At 47.4% G+C, this 21,915-nt stretch overlaps 1 long non-coding RNA gene across 1 annotated transcript; it reads left to right on the plus strand.

Annotated features, from left to right (window-relative positions):
• The first annotated feature begins 113 nt into the window (after positions 1 to 113).
• Positions 114 to 11,219, plus strand: LOC114598579 (uncharacterized). Its single transcript, XR_013392840.1, has 3 exons — positions 114 to 653; positions 10,008 to 10,184; positions 10,965 to 11,219. It is a non-coding gene; the product is annotated as an uncharacterized LOC114598579 (long non-coding RNA).
• The last annotated feature ends 10,696 nt before the right edge of the window (positions 11,220 to 21,915 follow it).

Genomic DNA, 21,915 nt, shown 5'->3' on the forward strand with positions numbered 1-21,915 from the left:
TAAACAAAAATTCTGTGTGATGTGTGAGTTATTGGGGTGGACCTGGGGACCTCGAGACGCAAACCAAAAGAAGCCACTCCTAGCAGTGCTCAAGTCTTCTCCAGCGCTTTGAACTGCGACGATTCTGAATCACAATTAGGATTGTCTGCAGTGTCACTTAATGTTCCTGCCGTCCTTTAAAACAATATTTAAACATCCGTTTTCTGAAGAAATAAATTAAAAAGTGTTTTGATACTATATGAAATGCTTCTTCTGTCCTTGAATCTTCCCACCCCGGTTGCCACCTTCTCATGCCACACCAGTGTGGCAGCTGCTGCCCCATTTGAGTAACACTGTTCTGAGATCACCACCACTGGATTGGTGGATTGTTGTGGATTCAATTATTGTAGGACCCCGTTCAGCAAGAGAGTTCCTAGAAGACTGTTCTGAGAAGAGGACGAAGAGCAGAAAGTCCCCCATTTGCCCCTGGCACACACAGACATGACGCACCCCTTCCAAAAGTGGCTGTGAAGATGTCCCATTGCTGTTTCCACCATTCAACACTCTCTCACGCAGAGACACTTCTGTTCTCTGTATTGACAGTTAAAGGGACATCTGGAATTTCTCTCAGCCAAATTTAGCCCCGGCCGGGGTCTTCCGTTGCTGATATCTGGGTAAGCTTCACTGAGATAACGCATAAGAAGCGCTTAGAAGAAAAGCTATATATACCCTTTGTGCTTATGGTTCACCCTCTTCCTTTGCTCCCCCCCCCCAACAAAACAGCCCTGTGAGGTAGGTTATGCCAGGCGACTACTGCATAAAATGGAGAGTGTCTCCTCCCTACCCCTTTTATTGTATTTCTGCAAATGTGGACCTGAACTGTCAACTTTTTATAGACGTTTGTACATCATGGAGAGAGCAGTCTTGTTGTCTGGGCAGCCTAGGACCTCTCTACACACTGCCCAGGCTTGCGCCCCAGAGGGGTCACTTTGGTGCTACTAACACAGCAAAAACAATGTGGCAGTTTATGAGTTAACGGTCTCTGCAGCTACAGCAGGCGCTGTGATTCTCCAGGGGTTTGACTTCACCTCCACAAATGCACTCCATTGTCTCTCGAGATAGGCAGATGCCAGCCAGTATTCCCAGCTGTTATGTACTGAGGATCCAAAATGCAGCAGTCTGATTGGTCCTAGAACAATAGGATCCAGATGCAGCAGTCTGATTGGCCCTAGAACAATAGGATTCAGAATGCAGCAGTCTGATTGGTCCTAGAACAATAGGATCTAGAATGCAGCAGTCTGATTGGTCCACAGGACCACCCAATCCAGCTCCAGGTGGAAGTGAATCCACAACCTGATTGGCCTACAGGAGAATTAGCCAGTCACGTGGGGCCCATTGTGTAAATAATGTATATAAAGCAGACATTCTGGGGGAACTTCCATTCCTCCTCACCCCTATGAGCTGAATAAAGAGCATGAAATCCACTCTCAACCCTGAGTATATTTCACCAGCATTAACTGGAATTGCCAGGAACCAAAAAGAAGAAGCTGGAAGCAGAAATATTTTGGTAAAAATATTGAAATTAGCGATATGGTTAAAAGAAATCTTGCCCTGTGTGTACAGAGGACCACTGTGGTGAAGAGCTGTAGTTCAAAGGTGAAGCAACTGCCTTTGCAGGTCTCATGTTCCCTCTCCAGGCATGTCTGGCAGTGGTGAACCTACAATTTTGGGCCCCGAAGCTTGAAATGTTATGGGGGCCACTCCCGTTTCAACCAGCAACAAGGTCTGGGAAACCACTGTTATCTTCTTCGATGGGGTTGTTCCACAACAGATCAGCACAACTTTCCCGCAAGTTTGCATTTTTGGTATCCACTTAAATTAGGGATGCCATATTTCAAAAAGTGAAAGTCCGGACACAAAAGTTTTTGAGCTATTTCTAAGGATATTCACCAAAATCTAGAATTCCGATATGGGTTGCCATAGTCGGGATTTTCCTGCACATTTCAGCATTTTCCGCCTGGACACTCTTTCCGACTGCCATTTTCTGGCTATGTCCAGGAAATTCCAGATGTTTGGAACCCTAACTTAAATACTTTTGTGAACTCATTGTTATTCATAGAGTCTTGACCCCTGTTCAAAAGGGGGTGGGGAGATTAGCCGCAGCACAACAGCCTACTTACTGCAACATCTCACCTTTACAACATCTGTGCTACTGACTCTCAACCTTTGGGATTGTTGAGATATATGCAACCAAAAAAGAATCGTTTGAGCAGGGGTAGGCAAACTAAGGCCTGGGGGCCGGATCTAAATCGCCTTCTAAATCTGGCCCGCAGACAGTCCGGGAATCAGCGTGTTTTTACATGAGCAGAATGTGTCCTTTTACAGTGGTACCTCAGGTTAAGTACTTCATTCGTTCCGGAGGTCCATTCTTAACCTGAAACTGTTTTAACCTGAAGCACCACTTTAGCTAATGGGGCCTCCCGCTGCCGCCGCGCCACCAGAGCACGATTTCTGTCCCCATCCTGAAGCAAAGTTCTTAACCTGAAGCACTATTTCTGGGTTAGCGGAGTCTGTAACCTGAAACGTATGTAACCTGAGGTGGTTGTTGTTGTTTAGTCGTTTACTCGTGTCCAACTCTTCGTGACCCCATGGACCAGAGCACGCCAGGCCCTCCTGTCTTCCACTGCCTCCCGCAGTTTGGTCAAGCTCATGCTGGTAGCTTCGAGAACACTGTCCCACCATCTTGTCCTCTGCCGTCCCCTTCTCCTTGTGCCCTCCATCTTTCCCAACATGAGGGTCTTTTCCAGGGAGTCGTCTCTTCTCATGGGGTATCCAAACTATTGGAGCCTCAGCTTCAGGATCTGTCCTTCCAGTGAGCACTCAGGGCTGATTTCCTTCAGAATGGATGAGTTTCATCTTCTTGCAGTCCATGGGACTCTCAAGTCTCCTCCAGCACCATAATTCAAAACCTGAGGTACCACTGTATTTAAAATGCATCTCTGGGTTATTTGTGGGGTATAGAAATTTGTTCAGTTTTTTTCTTCAAAATATAGTCCAGCCCCCCACAAGGTCTGAGGGGCAGTCGACGGGCCCCCTGCTGAAAAAGATTGCTGACCCCTGGGTTTGAGTTATGCAGCTCAAATTGGGTCTATTAAACCGCAAGATTTTAAGCAATATGAATTAAAGTTGCTTCTGGGACCCTGAAGTTTAAGCTCCATTATTTTCAAAGTAGATCCACCCCTGTCAGCTGGGAATGCCATTTCTCTGAAACTCGGTCAATGTAGACAATCTAGAGTTGGTTGGACCAGAAGTCTTCTTCTGCACAAGGCAGTGCCATTTGTTCCTGTGTGTAGTGAACCCTTCTCTGTTTGTGAACTCTCTGAGTTGGTTCACAGAATGGGGGGGGGGGGCATGTGTCTTATCCAGTAGTGATGTATGGAAGTGAGAGCTGGACCATAAAGAAGGCTGATTGCCGAAGAATTGATGCTTTTGAATTATGGTGCTGGAGGAGACTCTTGAGAGTCCCATGGACTGCAAGAAGATGAAACGTATCCATTCTGAAGGAAATCAGCCCTGAGTGCTCACTGGAAGGACAGATCCTGAAGCTGAGACTCCAATACTTTGGCCACCTCATGAGAAGAGAAGATTCCCGGGAAAAGACCCTGATGTTGTGAAAGATGGAGGGCACAAGGAGAAGGGGACAACAGAGGACGAGATGGTTGGACAGTGTTCTTGAAGCTACCAGCATGAGTTTGACCAAACTGCGGGAGGCAGTGGAAGACAGGAGTGCCTGGCATGCTCTGGTCCATGGGGTCACGAAGAGGCGGACACAACTAAACGACTAAACAACAACAACAACAAATGTGTCCCATGTTTCAGAAGACAGCCCTCTGAAAGGCTGTCTTGTCCTAGTTTGATTTAAAGATAAGAGAACCATAAGAAGGGAGAGCAGAGGCCTTAAAACTTCCCTCCAAAAGTTAGCACCTGAACAGCATATTAAGGAGGCACACAGGTCACCTGACGACACTCTCCTGCCCTAGGGTCAGATGTATTGGATTTCTTTGTAAATATTAGTACAGTGGTACCTCTGGATGCGAACGGGATCCGTTCCGGAGCCCCTTTCGCATCCTGAAGCGAACCTAAGACGCATCTGCGCATGTGCAGGTCATGTTTTGCCGCTTCCGTGCATGCATGTGATGTCATTTTGAGCGTCCGCGCATGTGCGAGTGGTGAAACCCGGAAATAACATGCTCTGTTACTTCTGGGTCGCCGCGGAGCGCAACCAGAAAATATTTAAGCTGAAGCGTATTCATCCCGAGGTATGACTGTAATTATTTTGAAAAGTGCAGATAGGCATATAAATTAGCATATGCAAATATATGCCCCTTTTTTGAGTAATGCATAAGTGTCGTCCCTGCCCCCCCCCCCCGGTGCATGTAATCACTTGCTTATACTTGATTATTGACACATTGAATGTGTGAACTAACTCCATGGGAAAGTTCTTAATACAGGAATAATAAAAAGTGTCTGGGACAGTCTTATGCAGGGGTAGGCAACCTAAGGCCCGGGGGCCAGATGTGGCCCAATCGCCTTCTCAATCTGACCCGCATACGGTCTGGGAATTAGCATGTTTTTACATGAGTAGAATGTGTGCTTTTATTTAAAATGCATCTCTGGGTGATTTGTGGGGCATAGGAATTCATTCATTCCCCCCCCAAAAAAAATATAGTCCGGCCCCCCACAAGGTCTGAGGGACAGTGGACCGGCCCCCTGCTGGAAAATGTTGCTGACCTCTGGTCATGTGTAAAGATAGTGACACGGCCAGCCAAGCCATCTTTGGGTTTTTGGGTTTTCCCCCCCAAAAATATTGATTTTTACAATATTAACAACAAACAAAAACACAAAACGAACAAACATAACAAACATAAATCATAACCTTATTGAAAATAACAGTTATTAACTTTGTAAAGCGACTTCCTCGTTTCCCCTTTGTGACTGGAGTAACCCCATTAGATGGGTGGGGTGCAATTATTATTATTATTATTATTATTATTATTATTATTATTATTATTATTTATTTTGAGTTTCCTTGCCACTGGATATGTGTGTGCATGTCTGTATTTTACCAAGAAAGGCTCCCCATATATCTCAAAGGGTCACTGGGAGGATGAATGAGATTATGCCACAAAGCACTTTGCACAGTCAAAGAATTTCATCAATTACTAATAATAGCAGAGGCTGGGAAGGAAGAGGGATCTGGTTGCCAGATGTAGCGCTGGCTGGTGCAGGAAGTCGGCCTAAGCCTCACCATCTCCCCCTTCCTCCCCCAAAAGGTCTTGGCCTCATAGACACAGCAGAAAGAAAGATGAAAGCTGTTTGTGGGGATCCTCCGCTGGAAGGAGGTGATACTGGAAACCATCCGTCTCAGGGATGTCCTGGAAGCCAGGGCTGTCCGAGAACAGCTTCTCCAAAGCTGTTCCTAAACCGATAAATTAATTCATCTGCCCTATGCTGTCTGATACCAAGCAACTCATTTGCTCCGTAAACCTCTCCCTGCTCCATTTTCCTGCTACAAATCCTCTCTTTGTTCTTCACCCGGTCCAGTGCAAAACCCTATTAAAATGAATGGAAGTGGCAGAAGTGTAGTCGTGTGCCGTGCATTTTAATGGAGCTTGGCTTGTGCCTGAGATCTTCTCGGTAGATTGTGTCTGTGGATCCTAAACCCACTGGCTTTTCCCAAAGGCTCCAAATATATATGGTCATATGGAGTTCATTTATCTATCCCTGAAGATAGAAGGAAAACATCACCCTACCTGGCGTGGAGATATATTTTATTTTATTTTATAGTACTAAGCAAGTAAAGTTGGGCTAGAATACAATCAGAGTGTTATCCGCAACTTCTAAATGCATTTGCCCCAACATTTCCCTTATCCCAAAAAGTCCAGTATTTTGAAGAAGCAGGTTTGGTGTCCAATCTAAATTTGCTGGCAGGTGATTGAATTCCACCTGAAAACAGTGGCAGTCTGGAAGCATTCTTTGTGTCCCAAAATGGTTCACATCAACTGAAAGGGGCAGGCAGGCAGGCCCTGCCATGATGAGGCTAACAGACTAAAGCAGGGGTAGGCAACCTGTGGGCCGGATGCGGCCCAATCGCCTTCTCAGTCTGGCCCACGGATGGTCCAGGAATCAGCGTGTTTTTACATGAGTAGAATGTGTCCTTTTATTTAAAATGCATCTCTGGGTTATTTGTGGGGCATAGGAATTTGTTAATTTCACACACACACCTCAAAAATAGTCCGGCCCACCAAATGGTCTGAGGGATGGTGGACCGGCCCATGGCTGAAAAAGGTTGCTGACCCCTGGACTAAAGAGACAAGACATACAAGGCAAAGGGAATACATAATAATAATAATAATAATAATAATAATAATTTATTATTTATATCCTGCCCATCTGGCTGGGCCTCCCCAGCCACTCTGGGCGGCTTCCAAAAGAATATTAAAATGCTATAATACATCAAACATTAAAAGCTTCCCGAAACAGGGCTGCCTTCAGATGTCTTCTAAAAGCCTGGTAGTTGTTGTTCTCTTTGACGTCTGGTAGGAGGGCGTTCCACAGGGAAGGCGCCACTACCGAGAAGGCCCTCTGCCTGGTTCCCTGTAACTTGGCTTCTCGCAGTGAGGGAACCGCCAGAAGGCCCTCGGTGCTGGACCTCAGTGTCTGGGTAGAACGATGGGGGTGGAGACGCTCCTTCAGATATACTGGACCAAGGCCGTTTAGGGCTTTAAAGGTCAGCACCAACACTTTGAATTGTGCTCGGAAACGTACTGGGAGCCAATGTAGGTCTTTCAAGACCGGTGTTATGTGGTCTCTACGGCCGCTCCCAGTCACCAGTCTAGCTGCCGCATTCTGGATTAGTTGTAGTTTCCGGGTCACCTTCAAAGGTAGCCCCACGTAGAGCGCATTGCAGTAATCCAAGCGTGAGATAACCAGAGCATGCACCACTCTGGCAAGGCAGTCAGCGGGCAGGTAGGGTCTCAGCCTGCGTACCAGGTGGAGCTGGTAAACAGCTGCCCTGGACACAGATTTGACCTGCGCCTCCATGGACAGCTGTGAGTCCAAAATGACTCCCAGGCTGTGCACCTGGTCCTTCAGGGGCACAGTTACCCCATTCAGGACCAGGGAATCCTCCACACCTGCCCGCCTCCTGTCCCTCAAAAACAGTACTTCTGTCTTGTCAGGATTCAACCTCAATCTGTTAGCCGCCATCCAACCTCCAACCACCTCGTTTTACAGGGTAAAATGAGAAGCTTTGCCTTCAAAGCCAGGCCAAACTGCTAAACTACTGACTTATTTGAGAGATAATTAAACCCTGCAACTTTATTCCAAACTAAGATTTCTTTACCTTCGATGTCTACAGTGTGCATGCAAAGAAAATGCAAAGTTCTTTACAGCACAACCCTACACATGTCTGCATTGAGTTCAAACTTGCTCCTCGTCCCATGCAAGCATGAAACCTTAGTTTCATGGCACGCTTCTTTTTGGACCAGACACCCTGCCCTGCCATCCAGCTCACAATTACAGTTATAGAGGGCTGTGTGTGTGCAGTATAGTCTGTGTGTGAGTTTGAAGTTGTACACTGCTAAGAATATCTTTCCAAAGAAAATGAAAATAGACTGTGGTTCTCCCCCCCCCCTTTTTTTTTCTTTCTTTCTTTAAAAACAGAAATCAAAGAGAGTTGCACTGCATGAATGCACTGTTAGGAGATCAAGAGAGCATAGGCGTCTCAAGAGCTTAGCTCAAGAAGGACAAAATATTTCCGAAAAGGGGCCTTCAAGACCTTGAACCAAGACCTGGAGGACTCTAGAACGTCTGGCTCACTAAGCTACACCACACCTTTCTTACCAGAATCGTAGAATTGTAGAGTTAGAAGCGACTACAAAGGTCCAACCCTCTGCAATGCAGGAATCTTTTGCCCAACGTACAACCCTGAGAATAAGATAAGGTTACCAGATTTTTTTCAATGAATCCAGGGACACTTTAAATAAATACTACACGTTTGGGATGTTGACACTGCAGTGATGATGGTGGCAGAGGGGCGGCCACCGCCTTGACCTCAACCACCACATTTCCCCTTCCTCCGAGGCTTCCATCTCCTTTCTCCATGAGCCTGGGCGCCCCTGAGTTGTTGGTTCTTTGTTGGTGGTGGTGGGGAAGCAGTGTGCAGTGGGTCAGGCATGGAAGGCGGAGAAGGAGGGCCGAGAGCAGCGTTGAGGCTCGGGCAGCGCGATGCCTCACTTCCCATCGGAGCAGCCCCAATCCCATTCCTACTTGCGTGCAAGCAGGAGGGGGTGGGGATCCCTCAGCGGGGAAGGGAGGCTTCCCGTTGCCTAACTGAGAGATCCCTGCCCCCTCCTGTTTGCATGCAAATAGGAGTTGGGAGGCTGCTCCAATAGGCAGAGTTAAGGCTCCCTTCACAGCTTAGTTGCTGGGGGTCAGAGAGGATGGAGGCAGCCCGGAAGCTGCATCTTAGAGCCCCTGCACCACCATCATATGGGGACTTCTGAGCAGCTCCTGAAGCCAGCCAGAGCCAACCGCTCTGGGCTGTTGAGACTGCCGCTGCTGCGTTTCCCGGGGACATTAGATAAAATCCAGGGACATTCCGGGGATGGAATTTGTCCGGCGACTTATTCGCAAATCCGGGGACTGTCCCCGGGAAACGGGGATGTCTGGTAACCCTAGATGAAGAGTCTCATGCCCTGTACCATCTGATTTACGCTGATGGCCTTTCATCCCAAACCTCAATTATTTCCTCAGTGTGAGGACTTGAACCATGAACCTCACAAGCTCAGGCTAGTGAGCTGTATGAGCTCAGAGCCCAAGAGCTCTGGCCGTAAGGACAGTATTATAGAAAGAAAAATTGTTGAATCTAATACTACTGACCAAGCCATGGTTGTTTTTTCTTAATTTTACCTTGGAAATGCTAAACAGGGTGTTTGTCTTATCCAGGGAGGCTCCTTATGAGGTCCCAGTCCATCCCAGAAATCTGAATCCCTCTTCTCACTAAACTGGCTTTCTCTTGAAAGCAGAGGAGCCAAATAACCACCTTCTCAATGCCTGTCTCAAGCATATAAGCCTGCAAGGTGCATTAGGATTTGACAGCAGCCAGCATCAAAGTTTATGGCTGCCAATCCATGTGACCCCAAAGGACTGGAAGAGAGCATGTTTCTAATGAGTCCTGAAGGGATTTCCTTTCCCCAGAGCCCACCTGGGCATGTTGTTGTTGTTGTTTAGTCGTTTAATTGTGTCCAACTCTTCGTGACCCCATGGACCACGAGTGTCTTCCACTGCCTCCCACAGTTTGGTCAAACTCATGCTGGTAGCTTCGAGAACACTGTCCCACCATCTCGTCCTTTGTCGTCCCCTTCTCCTTGTGCCCTCCATCTTTCCCAACATCAGGGTCTTTTCCAGGGAGTCTTCTCTTCTCATGAATTGGCCAAAGTATTGGAGCCTCAGCTTCAGGATCTGTCCTTCCAGTGAGCACTCAGGGCTGATTTCCTTCAGAATGGAGAGGTTTGATCTTCTTGTAGTCCATGGGCCTCTCAAGAGTCTCCTCCAGCACCATAATTCAAAAGCATCAATTCTTCGGCGATCAGCCTTCTTTATGGTCCAGCTCTCACTTCCATACATCACTACTGGGAAAGCCATAGCTTTAACTATATGGACCTTTGTTGGCAAGGTGATGTCTCTGCTTTTTAAGATCCATCTGGGTATACACAGATGTAAAAGGTCTTCAGAAAGCAGTGCCCCTGGATTATAAACACTGGAACTCCTTGAGCTGCACAATAGAATTTAAATGGTACCTATAAAGTTCTTTGGGTCCATCATTCTTGGCGTTCAAATGTCTCTGATTTTAAAACGCCGCTTGGGAGACGCCGGTCTTCCTTTCTTAGCAGGTTTAACTTTCCGCTTTCCCTTTCCTTGACTCTGCCTCTGCTTCTGTTCTTCTCATTCTTGGGGAGATGTAGTTTCCAGAGCCGTCATTTACACAGAGCAAAGCAAGGAGGGACCAATTTCAACACTGTAAAAAAAGGCAGTGGTTTTGGAGCAGAAGTCCAGGACCGTACTCAGAAGGAGGAACAGGAAGGTCCTCAAAGGCAGCAGGGATGGCTTACCATATTTTGGAACAAAGAGATTTGAAAGAGGTGGGTCCTTGTAATAATATTAAAGCCAGGGTCTAAAATTACCTAATTACCCTTTGAGAATCACTGTCTTATTCGGACAGCTTCAATGGTTTCAGCAGACTTTGGCAGACTTCGGCCCTAAACGATCCTATGTTCAGACATTGTCCACACCCTTTCAAACATATATCGGTAACTATACAGTCTTAGAAATCTTTCTCTTTTTTTTTAAGTAAAAGCTAGGATGCATGCAACTTTGAACATAGGTTGGGAGCTAGCACTGATTGTTCATGTTCTGTGATCTGACGAGGCAAAATCTCCGCAAAATCTAGTCTCTGTGGCACAACTGAGATGACGGCTCTTGGTTTCCATTTAAAACAAAGCAAGTGGCTAGTCCACATGATGACTGGCATATGTCTGAAGATGTAAAGGTGGTCAATGCAAATAGTTGTGAGGAGTCCCTGCTTCTCACTGCCCCTCCTCTTCAAAGCACGGCCTAGGATTTCAATTCCATTAGAAGTGTGACATCCTCTTACCCTTTCTCATGTAGATCAGCATTAATTAGTGCTGGCACAGTTATATGTGCCTGCAGTTTGTTGGTAGATTTTACGTAACTTTGCTTGGGGTGTCTCCTCAGTTATGTATCTCCTCAGTCCATGGGGCAAATCTACATACATTCGTTAGTTATAATGTAAGAAATGTGTTCTAAAAATGTGACACCAGGAGGAGATCTGCCGGCAATGTCAAAATGCATTGAGCATTATATAACATTATTTAACGTTATTTTTACTAATGTTTTTACAGATCCATGTAGATCCAGCCACGCATGTATACTGATATCTCAAGGAGTTCTGCAGTTTCATACACCACAAGGATCCTACAGAGCCAACATGTGCAATGACCAATGTGTGCATTCTCTGGGACCATTCTATTCTCCAGAGAATGACTGGTGTGTGTGTGTGTGTGTGTGTGTGTGTGTGTGTGTGTGTGTGTTTCACAAACCAACTCCTTCACAGGTGGTCAGGCTCCACAATAAAGGTTTGTATCATTTTGCAGTAAGGCCTTTAAAAAAGAATGTGTGTGTTTCAGGCACAGCAGACATGTGCGCCTACATATTTTATAACTTATTGCATGCTGTATCCAAAATGATTTAACGTTAAGAAGTGGTTTTTCTCTATTTCAGGCAACCTGGGAATATTTATAGTCTCTTTATGAGTGGAACTGTCAGCACTTTACCAGACTGACTGTGGGCTGCCAGCTGGCCATTTCCGTTGCAGAATCCTGATAAGATCTGTGTGGAAAACAGGCCTATCCTCCCTTTTGTGGGGAAAGCAAAATATATTAAGGCCAACCCCAAATCACAATGCGGTAAACAAACACTTGAGTTTCCCAAAATTCTTATGTGCACTAGATATTAAGCCAGGCTTCCTCAACCTCGGCCCTCCAGATGTTTTGAGACTACAATTCCCCACCTCCCTGACCACTGGTCCTGCTAGCTAGGGATCATGGGAGTTGTAGGCCAAAAACATCTGGAGGGCCGAGGTTGAGGAAGCCTGGATTAGGTCAAGGAAATAAAATAAAGCAACCAGCCTGAAGAAGAGTTTGCAGGGACTTAAAATGAACCCGCCATTTTGTGATTTGGAGTTGGTCTTAAAGTACTACTGTCTTACAATCCCTGTATGGGGTTCCTCCCCGCATTGGACAAATTCTACTCCAATCTGTACTGTACTGTGGAGGCAGCAACCTTGAACTACCTTAAATACCTTTTAAAGGATTTGGCACCAGCTTGGCTGCAGGTGTTGCTGGAAGGAGGTTACAAAGTGCCACCCAACCGTCTTAGGAATTCCACTCTGGATTTGTATAAGGTTTGCTTCTTAGCCTTTTATTCTCCCATAGGCAGCAGGTATAGATTTTTCCTCCAGGTGTACTCCCGAAGCCTTTCTCATGGATGAGTACAGTGGTACCTTGGGTTACAGACACTTCAGGTTACAGACTCCACTAACCCAGAAATAGTACTTCAGGTTAAGAACTTTGCTTCAGGATGAGAACAGAAATCGCGCGGCGGCGGCAGTGCTGCAGCAGCGGGAGGCCCCATTAGCTAAAGTGGTACCTCAGGTTAAGAACAGTTTCAGGTTAAGAACAGACCTCCGGAACGAATTAAGTTCTTAACCCGAGGTACCACTGTACAGCTGCAAGGTAGTGGAGGTGTAGGAACAGAGTTTTCCTTCTCCTAAATCAATGATGAAAGAATCAACTGACCACCCCAGGCAATTAAGCAGTAATTGCCCAACATTTCTTGTTGTTTAGTCGTTTAGTCATGTCCGACTCTTTGTGACCCCATGGACCAGAGCACGCCAGGCACTCCTGTCTTCCACTGCCTCCCGCAGTTTGGTCAAACTCATGTTCGTAGCTTTGAGAACACTGTCCAGCCATCTTGTCCTCTGTCGTCCCCTTCTCCTTGTGCCCTCCATCTTTCCCAACATCAGAGTCTTTTCCAGGGAGTCTTCTCTTCTCATGGGGTGGCCAGAGTATTGGAGCCTCAGCTTCAGGCTCTGTCCTTCCAGTGAGCACTCAGGGCTGATTTCCTTCAGAATGGATAGGTTTGATCTTCTTGCAGTCCATGGGATTTCCTTCAGCACCATAATTCAAAAGCATCAATTCTTCAGTGATCAGCCTTCTTTATGGTCCAGCTCTCACTTCCATACATCGCTACTGGGGAAACCATAGCTTTAACTATACGGACCTTTGTCGGTAAGGTGATGTCATTGCCTGACATAGGAATTGTTAATCAGCCACCATAACAATATCCTTATTATGTTTAGTAAGAGTGGATGTTGTTTAGTGCACCCTTACTGAGAAGTTATTAAGGGCAACTAACTGTAGGGACAGCTGTAGCTTCAAAAAACAACAGCTCCTTTGTCAGGGGAAGAAAAGGTAAAGGTAAAGGGACCCCTGACCATTAGGTCCAGTTGTGGCCGACTCTGGGGTTGTGGCACTCATCTCGCTTTATTGGCCAAGGGAGCTGGCGTACAGCTTCTGGGTTATGTGGCCAGCATGACTAAGCCGCTTCTGGTGAAACCAGAGCAGCTTACAGAAACGCTGTTTACCTTCCTGCTGGAGCGGTACCTATATATCTACTTGCACTGGTGTGCTTTTGAACTGCTAGGTTGGCAGGAGCAGGGACCGAGCAACGGGAGCTCACCCCGTCGCGGGGATTCGAACCACCAACCTGATCGGCAAGCCCGAGTCTCTGTGGTTTAACCCACAGCACCACCCGTAAACATAATAGTAAAAAAGATATATAAGATATGATAGTAAAAAAGATATATAAGAGTAAAAAAGATATATAATTTTGTCTGCACATACAGCATGTAGACTGAGTCTCCAAGAACAATTTATTATAAATTCAAAGTGACAATGACCCAGCTATACCCACCCATCCCCAAAGAACATTATTATTCCCTCCCCCTAAGCTTCTCAAGGGAAAACTCTTTCATCCCAGTCCTCAGGTCCATCTTGAGTGAAGAGTTTCCATCTGCAGCATCTCAAGGACTCTCAGTGCTGGGGAAATAATGAGAAACACAATGTTTTGTCTAGCCTTGAGAGGAGTAGAATGTTACAGGGGTTGATTGCTCAGTTGGTAGAGGATGAGGCTCTTAATCTCTGGGTCGTGGGTTAGACCCCCATGCTGGGCAATAGATTCCTGCATTGCAGGGGGTTAAACTAGGTGGCCCTCTGAGTCCCTTTCAACTCTATGATTCTGTGATCTGTGATTAAGATATCTGTTATGGCAACAGCAACAACATATTAACATATTACTTATACCCCGCTCATCTGGCTGGGTTTCCCTAGCCACTCTGGGCGGCTTCCAACAAGAAATTAAAAATACAGTACATTAAAACACCAGTCATTAAAAGATTCCCTAAACAGGGCTGCCTTCAGATTTCTTCTAAACATCAGATAGTTGTTTATTTCTTTGACATCTGGTGGGAGGGCGTTCCACAGGCTGGGCACCACAAGAAGGCCCTCTGCCTGGTTCCCTGTAACTTTGCTTCTCGTAGTGAGGGAACCGCCAGAAGGCCCTCGGAGCTGGACCTCAGTGTCCGGGTAGAATGATGGGGGTGGAGACGCTCCTTCAGGTATACTGGGCCGAGGCCGTTTAAGGCTTTAAAGGTCAGCACCAACACTTTGAATTGTGCTCGGAAACGTACTGGGAGCCAATGTAGGTCTTTCAAGCCCGGTGTTATGTGGGCTCAGCGGCTGCTCCCAGTCACCAGTCTAGCTGCCACATTCTGGATTAGTTGCAGTTTCCGGGTCACCTTCAAAGGTAGCCCCACGTAGAGCGCATTGCAGTAGTCCAAGCGGGAGATTAAAGCATGCACCACTCTGGCAAGACAGTCCGCGGGCAGGTAGGGTCTCAGCCTTTGTACCAGATGGAGCTGGTAGACAGCTGCCCTGGACACAGAATGTTAGCTTCTGTGCAGGTATCCACACTACATTTCTTGCAAAAGGGGTTCATAGGCCTCTGTTGTTTCCCTGTTTCATAGGAAGTATGCAGGAAGCTGCCTTCTATTGCATCAGGCCACAGGTGCATCTAGCTCAGGACTGAGTACCCTGACGGGCAGTGGACTGGCACTGCCAGTCCCAGCCCGCCCCAGAGATGCTGTCGATGGAGGCTGACTCCTTCTGCCTGCAAAGCAGATGCTGGATTGCTGAATCATGGCCCTTCCCCCAAACTTCAAGGGGTCCTTCCATCCAGCACCAACGGCTGAGAATCTATCCCAGGCTTCCTCCTCTAGCTGGCCTCCAGATGTTCTTCAGCTCCAGCTCCCATCACTTGCAGCTGGACTCCAAAACATCGGGAGGGAACCAGCCGGGGGAAGCCTGAATTCAATCCCGTATTCTGCCGCTGGAAAAACCTGCAGCACTGGGTACAGCAAATGGCACAGGGTGCTGGATTGTGTGACCTGCTCAGAGAGGAATAGGATAAGGTTGCTGTATTTCAAAAAGTGAAGATCTAAACCTAAAAGTTGTTAGTTGTTGAGCTTTTTCTGGCATAGTTGTTGAGTTGTTGTTTTTTGCAAAGTCTCCAAAAGAAATGCCTTAGGGCTGAGAGGTAAGCTATAAAGTGTGTGTGTGTGTGTGTGTGTGTGTGTGTGTGTGTGTATAATATGGAGTTTTTTTGTATCCCTCTCTTCTTCCATAAGGGATGCGGGTGGCGCTGTGGATTAAACCACAGAGCCTAGGGCTTGCCGATCAGAAGGTCGGTGGTTCGATTCCCCACAATGGGGTGAGCTCCTGTTGCTCGGTCCCTGCTCCTGCCAACCTAGCAGTTCAAAAGCACGTCAAAGTGCAAGTAGATAAATAGGTACCACTCCAGCAGGAAGGTAAACGGCGTTTCTGTGCGCTGCTCTGGTTCGCCAGAAGCGGCTTAGTCATGCTGGCCACATGACCCGGAAGCTGTATGCCGTTTCCCTTGGCCAATAAAGTGAGATGAGCACCACAACCCCAGAGTCGGCCACGACTGGACCTAATGGTCAGGGGTCCCTTTACTTTTACCTTCCTCCATAGATGTCAGGACTAACAATCACAGGCTAATTTCCATTTTATCCTTGTAAGAATCTTGTGAGGTAGGTTAGGCTGAGTGATAGTAACTTGAAACTTAGCAGTTCCAGTTGTTCATTTCACTGCAGTTACTGAGCTGAAGAGCTAGGTCCTAACAGGGGGAACAGCCACATTAGCTTTCAAAGACTAATCCGTGTCTCTTCTTTTCCCGAAACCCCTTTATTGCCTATTTAAAGGTAAAGGTACCCCTGCCCATACGGGCCAGTCTTGCCAGACACTGGGGTTGTGCGCCCATCTCACTCAAGAGGCCGGGGGCCAGCACTGTCCGGAGACACTTCCGGGTCACGTGGCCAGCGTGACATCGCTGCTCTGGCGAGCCAGAGCCGCACACGGAAACGCTGTTTACCTTCCCGCTAGAAAGCGGTCCCTATTTATCTACTTGCACCCGGGGGTGCTTTCGAACTGCTAGGTTGGCAGGCGCTGGGACTGAGCAACGGGAGCGCACCCCGCCGCAGGGATTCAAACCGCCGACCTTTCGATCGGCAAGCCCTAGGAGCTGAGGCTTTTACCCACAGCGCCACCCGCGTCCCTATTTAGAGCTAAACAAATGCAAGATCCTCCGCACTTTCAGAGTTTCCCATTCTAAATACAGTGCTAAAACAAAAGGGAACCCAAGGGAGAAGCATGTCTAGAGGGATTTAGCATAGGATGACAATGATCGACACAAACCCTTTACCCTAATTTTCACTCTAATCTGTTAACCAAACTTCTTTTCTTCTAGGCATTTGCCAGAAAGCTTAGAAATTGCAAACAGTGGGCCTTCTGCAGTGTTTCCCCTTCTCTCTTTTCCCCCTCCTGTGAATTTAAGAGGAAATCTAATCAAGTCACCCCCAGCCCCAACTGCAGATGGGAAAATCATTATTGGATTAGATGGCTGACCTGCAGAGGTTGATGGGTTCGGCATGTGTGGTCCAGGAAATAATCCATAATGCAAAACAAAACTTGGATGGCAAGGCATTGTGTCCTTTAAAGGGCATCGACATCAGTTTGATTAATGGCACTTGCCTGCAATGCCCTTCGTAGGGCCCTTTGTTCTTTGGCTTACTATTGGCAGCTGCTAAGGTACATTATCCTCAAAAGAAAAGGGGGGGAGCTACAGGAGGGGGAACAACATTGGTTGGTTTTGCCTCCCCCTAGTATTCCCTAAGGGACGCAGGTGGCGTTGTGGGTTAAACCACTGAGCCTAGGACTTGCCGATCAGAAGGTTGGCAGTTCAAATCCCTGCAACTCCAGTTGCTCTCCAGTGCCCTCCAGTTGCTCGGTCCCTGCTCCTGCCAACCTAGCAGTTCGAAAGCACACCCAAAAGTGCAAGTAGATAAATAGGTACCGCTCTGGTGGGAAGGTAAATGGCGTTTCTGTGCACTGCTCTGGTTCACCAGAAGCGGCTTAGTCATGCTGGCCACATGACCCGGAAGCTGTATGCTGGCTCCCTCGGCCAATAAAGCAAGATGAGCGCCGCAACCCCAGAGTCAGTCATGACTGGACCTAATGGTCAGGGGTCCCTTTACCTTTAAACACATTCATGTAGGGATGCGGGTGGCGCTGTGGGTTAAACCACAGAGCCTAGGGCTTGCCAATCAGAAGGTCAGTGATTTAAATCCTCGTGATGGTCCCTGCTCCTGCCAACCTAGCAGTTCGAAAGCACATCAAAAGTGCAAGTAGATAAATAGGTACTGCTCCAGCGGGAAGGTAAACGTCATTTCCGTGCACTGCTCTGGTTCGCCAGAAGCGGCTTAGTCATGCTGGCCACATGACCCGGAAGCTGTACGCCGGCTCCCTCAGCCAATAAAACGAGATGAGCGCCACAACCCCAGAGTTGTCCACGACTGGACCTAACGGTCAGGGGTCCCTTACCCTTTACCTTTTAGACACATTCATGGATATGGGTGAACTCACAGACTGTTGTAGTTCAATGGAGAACTCATTCTCGGAGGCAGCTGTTGGCATCCGTCTGTCTCAAAAGACAATGGAGTGCACCTCCGAGGGTGAAGTCAAACCATTGGGCTAGCAGCATTGAAGTGACCTCCCTTGGGCGCAAACCTGGGCAGTGTGTATGGAGATCCTGGGCTGCCCAGATGACAAGGCTCTTGGCCTGGCTGATGTGGTCCAAAGGAAAGCAGAGCAGTACATTTGGCACCAGCTTGGCTGCAGGAGTTGCAGGAAGGAGGAGTTCAAGGCGCCATCTAACCGTCTTAGGCAGCTGCATAGCATGGGTTGTTGGTGCCCGGGGCGTAAATATGCACAGTGGGACAAGGAGGATGGCCGCACCAGCCCAAAACCTCACCACCAACCAAGCCGCAGTGGTCTGATGGGAGATGGAGGAGACCGGGCGGCGTGCATGAAGTCAGGTGAAACAAGGGGAGGGACAAAGAGGCTCAAAGCTGCCCCACAAGGACGGCAGACCTGAGGGCTGTGGCGCTCTGTTCGCAAAGGAGGCGGTTGCCAGAGCCTCTCCTTGGTGGGCAATAGTGGTGGCATCTCCTCCCTCCCTCCCTCTCAGCTGGAAGGAGGAACCGCCTCTTCACTAGCCCTGAAGACTTCCTTGCAGAACTTATGATAATCTGGTTTTGAGGATTGAAGATAATGTTGGTTTATAGAAGTTGGTTTTTTGTGTGTTATCTTGAAGTAGATGTGTTGAATAATTTTCTATGGATAGCTGACAGATGAAGAATCAGAAGTTCTCTTTCTCTTTCTTGTTAATTTCTTTTTCTTTCCCTCTTTCTCCCCTTTCATCTTTCTTCTTCTTCTTCTCATTCTCCTCCTCCTCCTCTCTATTTCTGCTGTGTGTTTTTATTTAGCTTTTTAGTTTTGATAAAAAGATATCCGATATTAATCTTTGTATTCCCCCCCCAAAAGTCATTATTATTATTTTTTTGAGACAGACAGATGCCACCTGATGTGTGTGAACTTTATTCTCTTTTATAGGCTACCTTGGGAGGGTTTTGCCCTGAAAGGTGCTACTGCTATACTTAGATAAATAAATACAGTCTTGCAAAACATGTGGAGTTGCAATCCCACTCATAAATTACAGGGTGTGGGGTGGAAGCTCCACTGAAGGCAGTGGGATGTTGAGTAGACATGTGTACTGTTGGAGGAGTTCAAGGGTTTAAGGGGGGGGCAGGAATAGCATGATTTATCTTTGTGTTAAAATAAAATATTTTCCTCATTAGCTATGGGAGCCTTTCAGAGTCGAACATGCTAGCATGCAAATGCCATAGCAATACAGTGGTACCTCGGGTTAAGTATTTAATTCGTTCCGGAGGTCCGTACTTAACCTGAAACTGTTCTTAACCTGAAGCACCACTTTAGCTAATGGGGCCTCCTGCTGCTGCCGCGCCGCAGGAGCACGATTTCTGTTCTCATCCTGAAGCAAAGTTCTTAACCTGGAGCACTATTTCTGGGTTAGCGGAGTCTGTAACCTGAAGCGTATGTAACCCGAGGTACCACTGTAAACCAGAGTTTCTCTACTTCCTGATGCTCTCATTTGTTCATTCAGAAATGCACAGTTTTGTTTTGCTCTCAAGAAGAGGAGCAGGGCGCCCTCTTGTGGGCAGGCCTGCACAGCCCATGTTGATGGATGGTGGCCTGACCTCCACAGGAATTTCCGTTGTGTTGCATGGCTGTGCCACCTGTGCCTCTTTGATCTGTTATATCTTTAACAGTGGAAGCTGCTTGGTACAGGTCCAAATCAAAGGACAAAAATAGGAACGGAGTCAAGTGGCTGGAGCAGTGAGCCTGCAAGGAAGCATGCAAACCCTGCTTTGCAGCAGAGTGCTTTTCAGCTCGCTTGATGGGTTGGAAGGGAGCTGATCTCTGCAGAAGCTGTGTTTTAATCTCATTTTTAATAGGCATTTTAAAAGCATAGGAAAGCATACAACAGTGGAGGGGGAGAACTCCATTACAAGGAGCAAGCTACATGCAGAGCGGTATTATGGTTACGTTACGAGAATGTAGGGACGCGGGTGGCGCTGTGGCCTAAACCACTGTGCCTTGGGCTTGCCGATCAGAAGGTCGGCGGTTCGAATCCCCGCAACAGGGTGAGCTCCCGTTGCTCAGTCTCAGCCCCTGCCAACCTAGCAGTTCGAAAGCACGTCAAAGATCAAATAGATAAATAGGTACCACTCCGGCGGGAAGGTAAACAGCGTTTCCGTGTGTTGCTCCGGTTTGCCAGAAGCGGCTTAGTCATGCTGGCCACACGACCCGGAAAAAACTGTCTGCAGACAAACGTCAGCTCCCTCGGCCAGTAAAGCAAGATGAGCGCCGCAACCCCAGAGTCATTTGCGACTGGACTTAAACTGTCAGGGGTCCTTTACGAGAATGTAAAAGTTGTGTGTGTCAGCCTTTCGCAAAGTACTGGAAACCTGGCTGTGTGTGATCCAGGCTAAGAGGTTCCCTTTACTCTTTTGTAAGTGGGAACTGTTTGTGATGCTTGTAAAATAACAACCTTTGAAGTAAGCCCCCGTGAACTCAGTGGAGAGACTGCCGTTCTTAGACAGCAGTCTTAGCATTATTTGCTGTTTCCTCTCTAAGAGGCATGCTGTTTGGCAAGGGCTTTTCTCCCCGTTGCAGCACTGGACTAGGAGGAGAGAACACACATTAATCAGGCTCTCCTACCCCTTTCCCCCTGAACCTGGGAGGCTAGCAGTACCTCAAACTTCCCAAGGACAAAAAGGCTGCTAATTTCAAGCAAGCTGAGCCTATGTAGTCATACCTCGGGTTACAGACATTTCAGGTTGCACGTTTTCAGGTTACGGATGTGCCAAAACCTGGAAGTACCGGGATGTGTTACTTCCGGGTTTTGGCACTCACGCATGCACAGAAGCACTAAATCGCGCTTTGCGCATGTGCAGAAGCGCCAAATCACAACCTGCGCGTGCGCAGATGCGGGGCTGCAGGTTGTGAACGCTGCAGGTTGTGAACGGGCCTCCCGCAAAGATCACGTTTGCAATTCGGGCGTCCACTGTAGTAGGGCATCACTTTGATAAGAAAATGGGAAATTATAATTTTTAGACTTTTTGTTCATATTGTTGTATATTTATAAAATAGGACAGAAAGGTAAAAGTAAGTAAGGATGGATTAATGTCAACAGTCCATCGTCATTCATTTCCATTCCCAGCATTCTAATCTTAAGACAGGCAGGTCTATCAATCTTCTCCCTTCTCCACCAGCCTCCATGGAGACCTTGGGGTTCACAGGTGGATTTAGGGGAGTGTGACTGGTTCGGAGCCTCAGGGGCACCACAACTATGATGTAGAATGGGAGGCGAGAGGCTGCTGGTGCTGAACTTTGGTGTTGCACAGGATGCCGCTGAAATTTGAGACTCCAAGGTCACTGTATCTTTGCTGGGAACTCATACATGTCAACAAGGCCAAGCAAAGTTGGTTGCAATTCCAACACAGGCTCTGAGATAACATTGCCGTCTCTCAAAACATATCCTTGGGGAAAGAGCACAAGTTTACAACTGGTTACGAAACAGCTTTCCTCTGGCTTTCTTTGGAGGCTTCAATCCTCTCTTAAATGGCAAAATAGGAGGTGCCATCTGCTACACATCTCCTGTGCTCTGTCACTAATTGGCACATATCAATGTATATATACATACAGGCTCACTCGCTGGATCATCACCTTGTTGTGGTGAATGGGCTTGCACGTTCCTATGACCCTTGTGCGCGAAGCCGTTGGGAGTCTCTTACTCCCAGCAGGGTCACCCAAGGCAGTAAGGTCAAAGGAGAGGAGCTAGACAAAGAATGATCCAATAAGTCCTCAACGGACTTTCTTCAGTATCAACTTTGTTGGACAGGTCATGTCGCGTGGATGCCCGATTATCGTCCTCCAAAGCAACTACTCTATTCCAAACTTAAAAATGGAAAGCGTAATGCTGGTGGTCAACAAAAGAGGTTCAAAGATTCTCTCAAAGCAAATCTTTAAAAAATGTAGTAAAGACGCCAACAATTGGGAAACACTGTCCTGCGAGGGCTCCAATTGGAGAACAGCCTTTACCCAAAGTGTCATGGGCTTTGAAGACACTCAAACTCAGGATGAAAGGGAGAAACTTGCTAAGAGGAAGGCACGTTTGGCAAATCCACACTGTGATCAACTCCTACCCAGAAACCTATGTCCCCACTGTGGAAGG

Source organism: Podarcis muralis, chromosome 5 (genome assembly GCF_964188315.1).
Source record: "Podarcis muralis chromosome 5, rPodMur119.hap1.1, whole genome shotgun sequence".
Classification (NCBI taxonomy): domain Eukaryota; kingdom Metazoa; phylum Chordata; class Lepidosauria; order Squamata; family Lacertidae; genus Podarcis; species Podarcis muralis.